Genomic DNA, 14,331 nt, shown 5'->3' on the forward strand with positions numbered 1-14,331 from the left:
AAGTATGGCTGAAAATCCGATTCATAAGATCCATAAAAGCGCGAGGGGCATTTGTCGGTCCAAATGGCATCACTAAAATTCATAATGCCCATACCTCGCATGCGGAATGCCGTCTTCAATATGTCACACTCTTTTACTTTCAACCGATAGTATCCCGACCTTAGATCAATCTTTGAAAATACGGAAGCTCCTTTCGTTGATCAAACAAATCATCTATTCGGGAAGTGGATACTTGTTCTTGACGATCAATTTGTTGAGTTGTCGATAATCAATGCACAACCGCATCGACCCATCTTTCTTCTTAACAAATAACATTGGAGCTCCCCATGGTGATGTACTAGGTCATATAAAACCTCTGTCCAATAAGTCTTGCAACTGTACTTTTAATTCCTTTAGCTCAGTAGGTGCCATATGGTACGGAGGTATCGATACCGGATCTGTACCTAGGTAGACTTCAATCACAAATTCTACCTCTCGATCAGGGGGTAATCCAGGTAATTCCTCAGGGAATACATCAGAAAATTCACATACAGTCTGAATTTTACTACACGACTTTCAACGAATCCGAATTAATCACATATGCTAAGAAAGCATTACAACCTCGATAAAGAAGCTTGCTAGCTTTAATGGTCAAACAATACGAATTGATCCACTAGTCCAATACCATTTACTTCAATTCTATCTTCACTTTCATTCGAACAATAAACTTCTTCTTATAACGGTCTAAAATCACTCCATGTTCGATAACCGGTCCATTCCCAAAATAACATCAAAGTCGCCAAATGGCATAATCAGCAGATCAACAGGAATATTCTATCTTGAATCATTAACGAACATCTTCGACATATATGATTCACTAAAGTAGTTTGTCCCGATGGACTAGACACTTCTATTATAACTTTAGACAATTTAAACTCTAATTTTTTTGTCTCAACTACTTTCATATTAACATATGAATGTGATGACCGAGGTCTATTAAAGCATAAGCGGTGTTGAATTCAATAAGAATATACTGTCACCACATCGTGAGCATCTTTCTCTTCTCGAGTCCTCACAACATACGCCGATTTGGAGCTCTAGCTTCAGATTGTTGTGTAGCACTCTCACTAGTTCTTCTAGTACCACCTCTAGCAAACGAACTACTTGGCTGATCCCGACCTCGGAAGCAAATTCAGATCTTTGCACTACTGTCGGTGTTGTTCCAGATATCTTTGGGCAATCTTTAATAAAATGATCGGTAGCTCCACAACGGAAACAACCTTCAGTCAACTTTCTACACTCCTCTTTGTGTCGGTTTCACAATGCTCACATATTGGAATTTCAGATTTCGAATGGACTTGGATCTCGCCAGAGACACTGAGATCGTCTTTTCTGACCTTGATCACTCCTTTCCGATCGAGAACTAAATCTCCAATTACCTCATGATTCCTTTGACCGCTTAAGCTGTAGACTTGAACTAACCATTCCGGGACGTTTTTCAGTCGAACGAGCAACTTCAGACTTTTTATCCCTTCCGAGAATCTGTTCAATCATCTTAGCTCTTTCCATTAAATCTGCAAACTCAGTGATTCTAAGAGGCATCAACTATAGTCTAAATTCATCACGTAATCCTCTTAAAAATCTTTTACATCGGTCAGCTTCAGTCGGTACAAACTCAGTGGCATATCTGCTCAATCTCAGAAATTCTCGTTCATAATCCACTATGAGCATCTCACCTTGTTTTAGTGTTAAGAACTCTTGTCTTTTGTCTTCTATGTACATTTCTCCCAAATACTTATTTTGAAACTCTTTTTGAAAGAAGTCCCAACTTATCTGTTCCTCAAGTACATTCGAATCACTGATTCCCACCATACTAAAGCTTCCTCTTGCATAATGAGACAACACACACTAAGCTTTCTTGTGGTGTACATTCAAGTTGCTTGAACTCTCTTTGTAGTCTTTAACCAATTTTCAGCGAGAGTCGAATCAATTCCCTTTGCACCCAAAAATTCTGTAGCTCCATATTTTCTCAATTCTTTAATTGGAGCTCTTCGGGTAGTAGGGATAGAGGATGTAGCAAGCATAGTTCCTACCGCTTTTTGAAGGGCATCGGCGATTATTCTAAAGACTTCAGTATTATCACTTCCAACATTCGGTTGATTTCCTACTGAATTCAAACTTGGAGTTGCAGACTCTGATTCGTTCACATTATACGGTTCATCATCTTCACTATACATCTCTTGATCAGTATCCTCAATGCTTTTATCAGACATTCTTAATGCTATAAAACAAAAATATTCAACAAACATATCAGCATCCAATCCCAACTCAAATTTGACTCAGTAATGGCATGTACCTCTAGATTCACATTGACATTTGATTTAGTCCTAGAACTGACTAAACCTAAATAGCTCTGATACCAATCAATATTGTAACGTCCCCCTACCCGAGACTGTTGCCGGAGTCAAGCAGGAGACATTACAAAACTTATCATAGCACTTAAACAGTTTTCGTAGTAAACTATCCATCTGCGTCACGGTCGCTAAAAAAATCATATCTCGAGTTACGAAACTTGAAATCCAATTCCGTAAATTTTCCCTGAAACTAGACTCATATATCTACTTACTAATTTTTTTCTAGAATTTTTGGTCAGGCCAATTAGTACAGTTTATTAGAAGAAGTCTCCCCTGTTTCAGGGTTCAGCTACTCTGACCCTTGTGCACTACGAATCAAATTTCTTCCTTTACAGAAATCCAATGACTATGCCATTTGTTTCAATTAAAAATAGACTCAATAAGGAATCCATACAAATAAAGTTTTAGTCCTAATTCTTAATACACAATTTATGGTGAATTTCTAAAGTCAGAACAGGGAATCCAGAAATTGTTCTAACCCTGTTTCACCAAAACGTAAATAACTCATAAAATACAACTCTTTTACCTATTTTGTTTCTTCCATATAAAAATAGATTCATTAATCTTCAATTTCATATTTTATTCATCATCTAATTCACTTTATACTATTTTTGGTATATTTTCAAAGTTGGACTACTGTTACTGTCCAAATCTGTTTTAGTATAAAATGTTGATAACTAAGTTTATAACATCTTCATTTCTTCTCTCTACAACATTTACCAACAATTCCTCTTATTACTCTTCACTAACATATCAAAACATACCATACTTAAGGTTTTGGTAACATTTACAAAACATACCAAAATATCATTTAACAACTTAGATACTTTCAAAATAACCAAAAGACATCCTAGGTACAATGCCATTTTCCAAAAAGATAGAAACTTCACCAATTTGAGTTTGGGGATCGGCTTGTATGCTAAGTCCTTATACTTTTGTACCTAGCCTGCGCACGGAAACAAACCGTACGCTGAGAATACTCTCAGTGGTATTTCTATAAATAATAGCTTAATCAACTTTAAGACATGGTAATTCAAACACATTATTGCTATTATTAAATATCAATCAGTACTTTAATAACCTTTACTTTATTTACCCTTATTAACATAACTCGGACACTAACGGATACACGGATCCAACCCACACTCCGGGATAAGCACATAATGCTTCATCGGAACAAATCCGGAACTTTAACATTATAGTACACAAAGTACTTCATCGGAACAAATCCGGAACTTTAACAGTAGTCGACACATAGTGTCTCATCGACTCAATGTCGGAATATCCCAATACTTCCAATTCCTATGACATGTCAACTATATCCGACTAGCCCGACACTGTTAATAGGGTATTCAAAGTCACATTCATTTCAATATGGTAAAAATACTTACCTCATTCACATTTTCATACAATATAAATATCAAATATAGCAATAACGATTAAGCTCGGTTTATAGAAATACAAACCACTATTTATCGAATTTAATCGATATCTTCGTTCACTTTCTCTTTTCCTTCTTTGATGACGTATCCGATTGCTACGTTTGCTACTAACAATCATACAATTAAAAATCATCAATATACTAATTCATAAAACACATTTTCACTTTCTATCAAACTTTTACAAAATTCCAATTTCGTCCTTTTTCCATTACTAATCTTTTTTCTTTAACTTAAGCTTCATATTCTCTTTTAATCAACTCATTAACAATTTCTAACTCATAAAATTCATTATAAAACATAAATTTTGAGCTCTATTCAACTTAATCCCTATTTAAACCTAACTTAGAATTCTTTTAATAAATCACTCAATTTTCACTTCTAACTTCAATTCCTATCAATTTAACCCATAAAACCTCAATTTATTCAACTAAATCAATATCTAAAATTTCCTATTTTCTTCATTTTAACCTCATACATGTAGAACTTTAAATTAGGCATCCATAAACATAAAAATCATAAGAAAATGAGCTAAAACAACTTACCAATTAAACTTTAGGGCCTTAATCCTCAAATTTCCCTTTTCTATTTCTTTCTTTCTTTCCTTCTTTCTTTCTCACGTTTGCTCTCTGTAACTCTTTCTATGTTTCTTTACTCATTATTCTTTATTCATTATACTATATTATATTATTATTAACCTATAATAAATATAAAATTAACATGTGTAATAGCTATAACATAAAATATCTTATAGCTATTACACATATATACCAACTATTACACATGTTATATCATACATTCACACACATGGCACTTAGGGTCTAATTGCTAGATTAGTCCTTTTACTAATCTTTAATCTATAATTAAACTTTTATACCGTATGCAATTTAATCATTATTCTAAATTCAAGCTACTTAACTTAATCAAACATTAAATAACCATTCAACTATAATTCATAAATATTTCTAATAAATATTCATGAATAAATTTCACGGAAATAGTACTCAAGACTCAATTTCCGATACCGTAACTTTCGGTTCATTACATTACTTCTTTGCAATTCGCCTAAATCGCATTACCTTTAAATGTAGCATAGACTTATGTTATGGACCACTATGACCTACGATACTCAATCACTATCGCTAAATGACCATTTAGGATCCCGAGTCCTTTTTCTTATTATATTCCCTCCTAACTAGCCTTGTTGGCTGACATTACCTTATTGATTTCCCCTTATGAGGAATAGTCTCGACAGAAATACCTGTCACTTGTATCCTCCATAGCGTCTCCTCCTATCGATGGGTTCTAACTAACCCCTTTTCACCTTGTAAATTAAATGATGTACTTTTTGTTCAATCTCTCGCTTATAAGGTTTCATTGAGCACCTTCTAGCAGTTCTTAATAGTGAATCCTTGTCCATTATCATCGATTAAACCACCTTTTGTTCGCCTATATACTAGGCACCACCAGTGCATCAACTTCCATGTCTACTTCTTGCAAGGTTACCAACCATATGCCGAACCGACTTTCATAACTACTATTCTAGCTATATTTCCCTACTCTTTTTTACATTTCCCATTCTTTGGCAAATTCTTGACCCGCTGGCTAACTATTGTGCCTCATACTTCCATCCATTTTTCCTTGTTTACACAATTTCTCACGATTACCATCCTAGTTGACCACCAGTGTTTATTGTTCTTGCGAACTACCTTGTATCTATAGTTTCGGTGGTTGGTTATACATTACTATAGTCAAGCTATGGTTTTACTACTCACAATTCCTGCGCTTATTGTCTCGGTGAACTATCTCATGTTTAACGTCTCGTCAAACTATGAAATAAGGTCATAGCGTCTTTTAGCTATGTCATCTTAGTCCTATTTACCATGATGCCATAACGTCTTTTAGCCATGGTCTTACTCATTTATATCATGATGCCATGGCATCTTTTAGCTATGGTCTTACTTATCCTTATCATGATGCCATAACGTTTTTCAGTTATGATCTTACTCATTTTTAGGCATATAGCCTCCAATCGATCTTAAGGCCTAACTATGATCTTTACTATTCCCATTTCATTCCAACAATTCCTCCATTCATAGCCCTATACCTTGATGCTCAAACACCGTGATGTCTCCTCCGCAAGGCTCGAAACTTCGCTCATCACATGTGCACACAGCAACACCATATGGTGGTATCTAACAGAATCACCACTTTCTCATTTTCCCTTCCTAACTTTGCCTAAACCTAACAATGTTTCCCTTACCTACGTTACATGCATTTCATGGATGCAATACCATGGAATCATAGCTAATTTATGCACACTAGACTAAAACGGTAGATACTCATAAACTCATACAACCATACAACATACTTAGCATTTTAGGTATGAAGTGCAGAAACTCACCTAATGCTTATTTGTCTTGTTTGCTTAGTTTTTCCAATCTCTAGAGCTTCTACTCTCTTAGAAGCTAAGCATAATAACCAATTCATGGGTTAAACTCAATAATCCCAGTTTTAAACTTCGTTTTCTAAAAGCATGCAAAATCTTTAAAATGGTTCCTGGAAACATTTAACTTTGCTTTTCTAAGTCTTACATACATCGAAAGGCTCAAAACCTTACTAGTCTACTGGTTTCTCTATTTTGCTAACTTAAACCTCCTAATCATTGCTCAATACAGAGCCTTCCAATACCATTGCTTCCTCGAAGCAACCGTGAAAGATGAAGAAGAGAAGAAAATTAATTAGATTTGATGAATCCTCTCCTAGAAGTCACCTCTCGGCTATTTATAGCCCTTTTCTCAATGTCTTCAATCGTTTAAGGGTCATCCATTTAAAATCATTATGTCTCTTAACCGACTGGTTCTAATCCAACCGAACCATACTTAGTTCTCAAATTTGTTCAATTTCAATTACTATATTTTCCTGATTTTTAAGTAGAAATCGCCAGTTTAGGGTTTCTTTCAGTTTAACTCCTAATTTGTTCCAAATTTTTGGGTTTGAAGAGAAACCATGTGTGATATTGGAAACTTTACATTTGATTCCCTAAGTTGTGATATTTGCCTACTTTTTTGGAGGTCACGACATCTCAACTTTGGTGTCACGACGCCAGCCCGAAACATTTTAAAATTTTGCATTTTAGCCTTTCAATGTTCTTGAGCTATCAAAAGAGCTCTTGTGAGCTCATATAAACCTCGATTTGAATTATATGTTGTGATATAATGATCATGTTAGTGATTATAAATTGTTAAATTGATTAAAATTATGTTTCATTTAAATGTAGTTGCTTTGGCAACAACTGTAGCATCTTGTAGCTCAGACCTGACGCTTGAGTCGGGCAAATAGCGTTATATTTAGGTAAAGACCCAAATAAGGCTAGAAAATTTACATAACTTTAAGATTTAATTCTTCCATCAATTTTTATACTCTTTGAATTTTTGAAATGTAATTTCTCTACCTTTAATTTTAGAAATTTAGTTTCTCAACTTATTTAATTTAAAAACTAAAATCCAATTGCTAATATTCAAAAATTGTTTTAAAAATTGAAGTGGATTGATAACATATATTCAAATTTAACAAAAATAAATTAACAATAGTATCATTGATTTTTATTTTTAAATTAGATAAATAACAAGATTAAATTTCAAAAGTTATAAAAGATAGACATAATAAAACCTACCTTTAAACATCTATAAATGAATCATAAGAAGTATGTTTGATATCGTTTTTAAGAATAGCACAATGATTTAATCATTATTTTGGTAACCAGGTCGCATAATTTATTATCTTTAATCTATAATTTACAATATATTATCTTAAATATATCTATCTATAATTTATAATCTATAATATAATATAATAAAGTATTTTGTAGATGTTAGTATCATGAGTAAAATTTTCATCAATTAGATTAAAAATATAATTTAAAATTCAATTTTAAGAAATTAATAAGTCTTATTATAATGATATTTTTCATTTATTTGTTTTTATATAAAATGTTTAGATTAAACAACTAAAAACACTACTTAAAAAATTAAACATTTAAGAATGAAATTCAAAATTGATAAAAGAAAATTGTACATAAATACTTTATCATTTTATCTATAAATCTATTGTTGAATAAAATTTTATAAATATAATTTTAATATAAATTTGTTTTCATTGTAGATGTCACATAGTTTAATGGATTGTTATGTCAAATACTATCATAATTTACATTTTGTTTAGAAACACAAATGTTAAAATATGTCATAAGCTCTGGTATTGTTCATAAATTTAGAATTTAGTCTTTATATTTTTATTTCTAGTAATTTTGTCTCTCTACATTTTAGATTTTAAATTTTGAGTTTAACTGTTAATTTTATTAAATTCAAGTTTATTACAATTTTTTTCTATATTATTATCAAGTGAATTATTTTATTTTAAAAATCACACCAATAAAGTTAATAAAAATTTAGCAGTAACTTAAATTTTAAAATTTAAAAAGTAAATTAATTAAATTTTAAAAGTAAAAATATATAGACTAAATTTTAAATTTATAAAGAATATATATAGAGATAATTGCATATTTTAACCAAATGTAAGAGAGAAAATTAATTTGTTATCCTTTTTATAATTCCATTTTTAGTTTTCATGTCGGTTGAAAAAATAGAAGAGCTAAGTTTTTTATTTCCAAAAAAAGAAGGAACGTCAAAATTAGCTAAGCAAGTAACATCAATTGACGCAATCAACACGTTAGTTCCTGGGGATGATGTCGAATTGCTAGCTTCTATCTATAATAATCTGGAGCAACTCGGCATTCAGAGTGATTATTATAGCCTACTCCTCGAAACTGTCAATACATTGCAGCCAAACTCTCTTGTCATTGCCCACTAAAAGGTAAAAACAAAAGTGGTTGAGAGAAGGCATCTAAATTCTAAAGGCTCATTAGTCATTCCCCATTAGAGATGTATATAAGTCGGATTGGGTTGGATTTAGGTTAAATTTAATAAAAAAAATTTAGGTATGCCTTAAAAGATAGGTTTAAAATTTTACCTAAACTTAGCTCGGATAAAAATATTAAAACCCAAACTGATTTGCCTATATTAATTTTTTATATTATTTTTTCAAAATATAATACATAAAAATACTAAAAATTAAAATAAATGTTTCCCAACAAATTAAAAATAAATTAAAAAATATGTATACTTAAATAACATTAAGATAAATGTAACTTAACAAGCAAATGTGAAAAATAGTAACAAAACTAACAATAAAATAAGAGTTATACAATATCCAAATAATAACAACAAAATAATAATAACATAATTGTGAAATAATAGCAAAATAGTGAAAAAAACAAGAAAATAATAAAAACAATTAAAAAAACAACAACAGGTCTTTTTTTTATTTTCATATTCGGGCTGGGCTCGAGCCAAGAAAGCCTTACTCGAGGCACGACCCATTTTCTAAACAAGCATTATTTTTTTGTCAAACTCATTTTTCGGGCTTATATTTTTACCTAAACTCTTTCACTTTTCGGATGGACCTATAGACAGGTCTATTCCCCACCTTTCACATCAACATTGATAGTTAGAGATTTTTGTATTTTTATATTTGAATTTTACCGATCATAAATATTATGCATGGATTCTTAGTTTAGACTTTACGTTGATTTAAGTTTTGTGGATATTTTTAAATATATTTTATTTATATATTATATTCATCGGTTCTAATTGAAGTTATACGAATGTATTAATTATAACTTCAAAAAGTTCATATATAAATAATATTTAACCAATCAACCCAAAGTGAAAAAAAAAGAAGAAAAGGTTAATATGAGTCGAAAGGATAACATGACTTATAGATGATCTAATTGTAGATTGAGAATAGAAAAGATTAAGATAATAGATGACAGGATTAAAATTTAAGATTGTTTAGCCTTTTAGAAGTGAAGTTGGTCCAAAGAGGAGGAAGTTGGGCACGATGACAAGGTTTGGATTGTCAAGGGCTTTATAACAAGAAAATGAGTTACGGGAGAGTCGAAATTTGTGCTTTGGAATGTTACCTGCATTTAAGTTAATAAAGATGTAACCTCTCCAACCCAGCTTAGATTAGTTACCAGAGTGACTCAAAAACTTTCGGACTTTTGAAAATGGTAAATTTAAAATGTTTGTTTATCCTAGAAGAAAATTTAGTCTAATTTTTAGTAAAACTCAAAAGTTGTAAGATCTAGTTAATTTAAAACTTTTCTTGTAGAAAGGTAATTATCGTTGAAAACTTAGTTAATTTTTGATTTATTTGCTAATCAAATTTTAGTTATAATTGAGCAGCAGAAAGTGATATTTCTTAGTTTTTAATAAAAACCATGTTTCATGCATAGAAAATCTAATTTCGTATATCATCAACATAAAGTCAATTTAAATGTCATGCTAGCTAAAAGAAAATAAAACCTAAATCCCATGCCACAATTCAAAATAAATAATACAATCTTTGAATGGGAAAAATATTGAATAATAATGGTAATTAAAAGAATATTTAAAAAAACAAAACCAAGCCGAGACCTTCCGGATGCCGCGCCCACGTCCTAACGTGGTGGGTTATCTGAAAGGATGAAATATAAAAGTGAGTGAGCTATGAAGCCCAGTGTGAGTTTCATCACAAGATAATCAATGCAACCGATTAGCACATAAATCAAATCACATAGCTTAAATCACAATTAGAAAATTCAATATATCATATCATATATAAACAAATACACATATACCATATCATATCATATCGAAAATTTCAGAATTTTAAGCATATGATTTATGAATACAAACGGATTCGGTTTAACATATAAGATCTTAACCCACCGCTACACACCATAAGAGTTTCCCGGAACTCGTCTATCCCTACACACCGAGTTGTGGATGAACCACCAAAAGTCGCAGGTTAGTACACTGCTAAATGGTTGTAAATACACAACATAATTGCAGATAAAAGTTGCCAGATAATGGGTATGCGAACCACCAATGTTACAGGTTAATACGCTGTCAAATGGTTGTGAATACACAACATATTTGCAGATAAAAGCTGCCAGATAATATGTGAATGAACCACAGGATTTGCAAATTTATAGAATGTTAAAACTTTCTCCTTTTCAAAACGTCCCATCCCATGCAACAAATTAAAGCATGCTTAAAACCGATCATATCAAAAACAAATATCATGACTATAAATAATTAGATATGGCAGTAATACTTATACTTTCAACTAATCAGTACAATAGCAAAACATATGCTTTTCAAGATTCAATTTAGTGGGGTCATCAAGCATGTTATACAAAAATCACAAGTACAAATACAATAAATATAATTATTCATAGTTCATGCAATTATATATATATATATATATGTGTGTATATGATATTTAATTCAATCAATTAAATCATGGATTCAAGCATTATTCATATTATCACGGACTTTATTGCATAAATTAAATCCTATAAATAGTTCGGGAATCAATTAAGGACTAATATGAATAAATCATAAAATTTTGGGTGAAAATCGTAAATTTTGAGTTACAGAGGACACATGGACGAGTGACCGAATAGTGTGGGAAGCCCTGGGCCATGTAGAGTGGCTACACAACTGTGTGAGATATTGTGGCCTTGTGGTGTTCGAAAATTCAACCTACAGAAGAGGCAGGGCCTTGTGGTAGGCCGTGTGAAGAGGTTCAAGCCATGTGAGAAACGAAATTCCTAAGTTTTAAGGGGAACATGGTCGTGTAATGGGGTCGTATGATCCACATGGGTGGCCACACGCCCGTGTGGATAGCCATGTGGTCTAACCTGGGCTCGGGTTTGCCTTAACTTTCTTGTAAAAGAATCCACACTTGACTTCCAAGGTTTCGAACGACAATCTTCACGTCTAAGTCTAATCCCGGATACCTACAATGAGTCTTTCAACCGAAAAATACGCAAGGGTTAACAACAATCTTCAAGGAAAAATCAAAATTTTGGGAAAATTTGGCAAGATTTGTAAAAAGATCATTTAATCGATTTTGAAATTAACGAGAACAGAAACCTACAGGTATTTTGAGATCTAAATGTCGGAATTGAAATATTCTTATTGATTATTGACAACGTTTAAGGCGGGATTTGGTGGCGTTACACTAAATCGATTAGAAGATTAGTTGAACGGGGTTCAATTTCAAACTCGAGATAAAAATAAAATTTCTAGCAATGTAAAGAAAATAATTGAAAAAGGGGAAGATGAAAAAGAATAGGAGAAGAAATAGGGAAAAAGAAAGTGAAATCCTTGTTCAATTGGAAAAAGGAAGCTAGAGTTCTATTTTGATTTGGAAAAAAGATTAAACAGTTAGGGTTTTCAAATTTTGAAAGGTTGATTGCACAAATTACCTTTCTTGTTGTCCAAAAAAGAAATGGGAAGGGAGAGTGGCATGGCTTAAACTAGGGGTGCAAAGGATAAAGAGAGCGTGTAACCATTGGGCTGCTGACCATACTTAGCATATTTCTACCACATTTAATAAATATACTAACTTGATTTTGGTCCATAATTGCTGGGAAAAAAAATAAGAAGAGTGGGGCTTAAACCTAGAATTTCTTAAGAATTTTTTTAATTACATAATCATCAAGACTAAACCATTTCTTGGTGATTTAATAGATTTTAACCCTATATATTTTGGAATGTTACAAAAGAACTTAAGAAAAATGGAGGAATGAGGGTATTTAAATAGAAAAACTGTAAATGAAAAAGATGATAGTGAAGATAATATGTTTATTTCATAGATAGGATTAATTTATCGTTGAGGTTGGAAAGTGCAATAGAAAAATTATTGACAAGTTTGACAATATTTATCATTGTGGTAAAAAATGTTATTAAGGAGATAAAATGTCTATTTTATAATATTTTAGTAAAAAGCCCAAATATGAAGTATCTTTATTTTCACACATTATATCAAATTAGGATTTTAGTATTAACAAATATTCAACTTAGATAATAATACAAACATAATAAAAATAATTTGTAATAAATTATTGCTAAACATTTTAAATTATTTGTAAATTTTAAATATTGATATTTGATAGTTAATATAAATGAAGAGTGCGGAACTGACTTTTGAACGCCACAACTTTTAATTGTTTATCATTACTTTTGGATCCATCAAGTTTAAATGGCTGATTTAGGCGAAATTCTATAGTGTGCTAAAAAATCATCTTCAAAAAATTTAAAAGAAAACCCTTCAAAATCTTGGTTAAACTATGTTATTAATCTTTATATTTTGTGTTTATATTTTTAAAATTTTAAAATTTTACTTCTCCCCAAATAATAAGTGTGTTATTTATAAAATTTAATACGTTAAATATATTATCATATATTCAATGTCATGTCAATTTATTATTTCATGTTACTCTATAAAACTTTAATTAATGGATTAGTGGATTATCGATTACGTGAAGACTGAAATTTCAATATATATATATATATATATATATATATATATATATATATAAGAACTTATAATGATTCGATTGAATAATATGGACTAAATCTCCAATTAGTACATGACTAGTAATTAAATTTTAATAAATAGATTTAATAATTATAGTTTAGTTCAGAACAAAAATTTCAAAATTTTAAAAAGTAAAGAAACTAAAATCAATCAAGTTAAAATACAATAACTAAATCCATAATTTTTATAAAATACATAGTGTAATAGGATAATTTAACCAAAATTATCTAGAATAGATATTGATGCGATTTGACCAAAAATTCATTTACATGCGCTATCACTATTCACATTTGGACCCTACCATTTGTTTGGTGTAAGCTTCTATGTATATTTTATATCTGCCCATGTGGGTGATTGAATTTTTATTTGCTTAAAAGCAAAGGTGGTTTGGACAACTTCATTTAAATTTCAATGACACTTTGAATTTCTTCTTGGCCTGAATTTCCTACAGATCCAAAAGTCCTCCAGTGTTGACAAATCTCTCCTGGATCTTTTCTTTTACACTAAAACTACATATAAAAATAAGCCTCCATCTTTTTGTACAAGTAAAGATTAATCTCAGGAAAATGTCCTTGCTTACCTCATTAGTGGATCACCCAAATAACAGCTGCGATTTATTTTCTTAATCATTTTTTCAAGGATTCTATACATTCATAACTTTCACTGTCGTTTTATTAATCATATAAATTTGATGGGGCTTGCTTGACTGGAAAATTCTATATTCAGATTAATCCAATTACAACAAAATCATCGACAGGACGGAGCTTAATAGAGAAACCTTCAAATGGTAAAATTTTAATTTAAGTTATTTATAATTTATAAAATTTTAAATTAATAATAGTAAAATTATATTTTACTCTTTTAAATAAAAATTAATTTAACCCTAAAAAATTAATTTAACTGTTTAAAAATTATTAAAATAATAAAATATTTATAAAAATATATAATTTAATTTTAGACAAAAATATTTTTGGTTCTACCACTATATATCAAGCCAAGTAAAA

The sequence above is a fragment of the Gossypium arboreum genome, chromosome 13 (assembly GCF_025698485.1).
Source record: "Gossypium arboreum isolate Shixiya-1 chromosome 13, ASM2569848v2, whole genome shotgun sequence".
Taxonomy (NCBI): Eukaryota; Viridiplantae; Streptophyta; class Magnoliopsida; order Malvales; family Malvaceae; genus Gossypium; species Gossypium arboreum.